Consider the following 5,544-nt stretch of genomic DNA (forward strand, 5'->3'; position numbering starts at 1 on the left):
TACCTGTTGCACCTCTGCTTTTCGACGGGGGTATTCTGCACATCCTGCCATGTCTTCTTCTTTTTTTTTTTTTAGATATATACAAGAGTTGTTACATTCTTGTACAGCCACTAGTACGCGTAGCGTTTCGGGCAGGTCCCTGGAATACGATCCCCTGCTGCGAAGAATCGTTTTTTCACCCAAGTACACATTTTACTGTTGCGTTAAACAGAGGCTACAGTTAAGGAATTGCGCCCAGTAAATCCTCCCCGGCCAGGATACGAACCCATGACATAGCGCTCGCGGAACGCCAGGCGAGTGTCTTACCACTACACCACGGAGACTGATAATTGCTGGTCTCATGTGATGTTATTTCTGTGTGCAGGTTTGGGACCAGCCCCTCTAATATTTTCCACGTGTAAATTATTATGTATCTCTCCCGCCTGCGCTCAAGGGAGTACAGATTTAGGCTCCTTAGTCGGTCCCAATAGTTTAGATGTTTTACTGAGTGGATTCTAGCAGTAAAAGATCTCTGCACGCTCTCCAGGTCAGCAATTTCTCCAGCTTTGAAAGGGGCTGTCATTGTGCAGCAGTACTCCACTCTAGAGAGCACAAGCATTTTAAAAAATATCATCATCACTATAGCATCTCTAGTGTGAAAAGTTCTTGTTATCCAACCTGTCATTTTTATTGCAGTTGTGACAGCTACTTTATTGTGTTCTTTAAAGGTAAGGTCTTCTGACATGAGTACACCCAGATCCTTTACATTGCCTTTTCGTTCTATGTTATGATTTGCCTGAGTTTTGTACGTGGTTTCCGTTTTTATATTTTCATTTTTTCCATAGTGCATGAGCTGGAACTTATCTTTGTTAAACACCATATTATTTTCTGTAGCCCATAGAAAGACCTGATCTACATCTGACTGGAGGTTCGCCGTGTCCTCTATGTTGCCTACTCTCATAAAGATCCTAGTGTCATCTGCAAAGGATGATACAGTGCTATAGGTTGTGTTCTTGTCTATGTCCGATATGAGGATGAGAAAAAGTACTGGAGCAAGCACAGTACCCTGGGGGACTGAACTCTTCACGGTTAATGGGCTGGATTTTATTTTGTTGACTATTACACATTGGGTTCTGTTGGTCAGGAAATTGTAGATCCATCTGCCTATTTTTCCGGTAATTCCTTTTGAGCGCATTTTATGTGCAATAACACCATGGTCACATTTATCAAAAGCTTTTGCGAAATCTGTGTAAATTACATCAGCGTTTTGTTTGTCTTCCATAGCATCTAATGCCATATCATAGTGGTCCAGCAACTGCGACAGGCAAGAGCGCCCTGTTCTGAAACCATGTTGCCCTGGGTTATGGAGATGCTGTGATTCCATGTATTTTGTGATCTTCTTAGCACTCTCTCAAAATTTTTTATGATGTGCGATGTTAGTGCTATCGGTCTGTAATTTTTTGCCTCTGCCTTATTTCCTCCTTTATGAAGTGGTGCTATCTCTGTTGTTTTTAGTATACCAGGAATAACGCCAGTATCTAGGCTTTGTCTCCACAGAATGTGGAGGGCCTGCCATAGTGGTTTTTTACAGTTCTTGATGAATATGGAGTTCCAAGAATCCAGGCCTGGTGCAGAGCGCATAGGCATACCGTTTATGGCTTCTTCAAAATCCAGTGGGGATAGGGTGACGTCTGATATATGATTTGATGTTGGTATCATATCCATGAAAAATTCATTTGGGTAATCAATCTTTAGTGCATTTAATGGCTCGCTGAAAACAGAGTCGTACTGCTTCCTCAGTAACTCGCTCATTTCTTTGTTGTCATCGGTGAAAGTTCACACACATCCCCAACAACACCCACCACACCATCCCCCACACCACCCATCACACCACCCACCACACCCCCCACACCACCCACCACACCATCCCCCACTCCACCCACCACACCACCCACCACACCCACCACACCACCCACCACACCATCCACCACACCACCCCCACACCACCCACCACACCCCCACACCACCCACCACACCCCTCACACCACCCACCACACCACCCACCACAACACCCCCCACACCATCCCACACACCACCCCCCACACCATCCCCCACACCACCCACCACACCACCCACCACAACACCCACCACACCACCCATCACACCACCCACCACACCATCCCCCACACCACCCACCACACCCCCACATCACCCACCACACCACCCACCACACCACCCACCATACCATCCCCCCACACCACCCCCACACCATCCCCCACACCACCAACCACACCACCCACCACACCACCCACCACACCACCCACCATACCATCACCACACCACCCACCACACCACCCACCACACCACCCACCACACCACCCACCACTCCACCCACACCACCCACCACACCACCCCCCACACCATCCCCCACACCACCCCCCACACCATCCCCCACATCACCCACCACACCACCCACCACAACACCCACCACACCACCCACACCACCATCCACACCACCCACCACACCCCCCCACACCATCCCCCACACCACCCACCCACCATACCATCCCCCACACCACCCACCACACCACCCACTATACCATCCCCCACACCACCCACACACCATCCCCCACACCACCCACCACACCACCCACTATACCATCCCCCACACCACCCGCACACCATCCCCCACACCACCCACCACACCACCCACACCAAACCCCACACCACCCACCACACCACCCACACCATCCCCCACACCACCCACCATACCGTCCCCCACACCACCCACCACACCAACCACCATACCATCCCCCACACCATCCCCCACACCACCCACCACACCTCCCACACCATACCCCACACCGTCCCCCACACCACCCATCACACCCCCCACACCACCCCCCACACCACCCCCCACACCACCCACCACACCACCCCCACCCCACCCACCACACCACCCACCACACCCCATACACCACCCCCCACACCATCCCCCACACCATCCCCCACACCACCCACCACAGCCCCCACACCACCCACCACACCACCCCCCACACCCCCCACACCACCCACCACACCACCCCCTACACCATCCCCCACACCACCCACACCATCCCCCACACCACCCCCCACACAACCCCCCACACCACCCACCACACCACCCACCACACCCCCCACACGACCCCCCACACCACCCCCACACCACCCCCACACCACCCACCACACCACCCACCATACCATCCCCCACACCACCCAACACACCACCCACCATACCATCCCCCACACCACCCACCACACCACCCACCACTCTCTCCACACCACCCACCACACCACCCACCACACCACCCACCACACCATCCCTAACACCATCCACCACACCACCCACCACACCACCCACCACACCATCCCTAACACCACCCACCACACCACCCACCACACCACCCACCACACCATCCCCCACACCACCCACCACACCACCCACCACACCACCCACCAGACCATCCCCCACACCACCCACCACACCCCCCACACCACCCACCACACCACCCACCACACCACCCACCATACATTACCCCACACTACCCACCACACCACTCACCATACCATCCCCCACACCATCCCCCCACACCATCCCCCATACTACCCTCCACACCACCCACACCACCCACCACACCACCCACCACTCCACCCACCATACCATCCCCTACACAACCCCCCACACCATCCCCCACACCACCCACACCACCCACCACACAACCCACCACATCCCCCACACCATCCCTTACACTACCCACCACACCACCCACCACACCACCCACCACACCACCCACCACACCCCCACACCATCCCCCCACACCACCCACCACACCACCCACTATACCCATCCCCCACACCACCCACCACACAACCCTCCATACCATCCCCCACACCATCCCCCACACAACCCACCACACCCCCCACACCACCCCCACACCATCCCCCACACCATCACCCACACCCCCCACACCACCCACCACACGATCCCCAACACCACCCACCACACCACCCCTCACACCACCCACCACACCACCCACCACCCCCCCACACCACCCCCCACACCACCCCCACACCACCCACCACACCCCCCACACCACCCACCACACCACCCACCACACCCCCCACACCACCACCCCCCCAACCATCCCCCACACCACCCACAAATCCCCCACACCACCCCACACACCACCCACCACACCACCCACCACACCCTCCACACGACCCCCCACACCACCCCCCATACCACCCACCACACCATCCCCCACACCACCCAACACACCACCCACCACCCCCCACACCACCAGTAGTAGGGTGTACGACTCACAGACGATATTTTTTTTGGGCAGAGGACCCCTGTGAGTCGTACGACTCACAGACGATATTTTTTTTGGGGGGAAATATCGTCTGTGAGTCGTGGGGGTTTTCAGGCAAATTTGGGGAGTCACAGATTTGGAAGTAAGGAATTCTTATGAGGAAAATAATTTCTGAGATCTTAGAGGTTTGTTAAGCATTCTTAATAGGAAAATAAGTAGGAAAATCTTAAAGAAAAGTTTTAGAAAAAATCGTGTTTGTGTCACAGCATTTCCAGGTAAACTCTATGGACATCCTTTGCCCGTTTTCAATCACACATTTTCAAAGAGCATTTTCAGAGAATATTGTCTTAGTCGTTTTGTTAAGGAAAACAGACAACTTAGCCATAACATTTAGTTTTATATCCATTTACCGCTATTTCACCTGTAAAGACCAAAATTGAACAGAGCCCAGTTATAGACAGAAATTCGTCAGAGACCATTTTATACCTAAAAATGAACAGAGTCTACTTTGAGAGCAAAATTAGTCAGAGACAGTTTTAAGCTCAAATTTCATCAGTGTCCTGTAATCCGTGAAAATTCATCAGAGTCCATTTTATACCCAATTTTCGTCAGAGTCTACTTTGTGAGCAAAATTAGTCAGAGACAGTTTTAAGCTCAAATTTCATCAGAGTCCAATTATCAACAGAAATTTGCCAGAGTCTACTTTGAGAGCAAAATTAGTCAGAGACAGTTTTTAGCTCAAATTTCATCAGAGTCCAATTATCAACAGAAATTCGCCAGAGTCTACTTTGAGAGCAAAATTAGTCAGAGACAGTTTTAAGCTCATATTTCATCAGAGTCCAATTATCAACAGAAATTCGCCAGAGTCTACTTTGAGAGCAAAATTCGTCAGAGACAGTTTTAAGCTCATATTTCATCAGAGTCCAATTATCAACAGAAATTCACCAGAGTCTACTTTGAGAGCAAAATTCGTCAGAGACAGTTTTAAGCTCATATTTCATCAGAGTCCAATTATCAACAGAAATTCGCCAGAGTCTACTTTGAGAGCAAAATTAGTCAGAGACAGTTTTTAGCTCATATTTCATCAGAGTCCAATTATCAACAGAAATTCGCCAGAGTCTACTTTGAGAGCAAAATTAGTCAGAGACAGTTTTAAGCTCAAATTTCATCAGTGTCCTGTAATCTGTGAAAATTCATCAGAGTCCAGTTCTTG

Source organism: Procambarus clarkii, chromosome 5 (genome assembly GCF_040958095.1).
Source record: "Procambarus clarkii isolate CNS0578487 chromosome 5, FALCON_Pclarkii_2.0, whole genome shotgun sequence".
Classification (NCBI taxonomy): domain Eukaryota; kingdom Metazoa; phylum Arthropoda; class Malacostraca; order Decapoda; family Cambaridae; genus Procambarus; species Procambarus clarkii.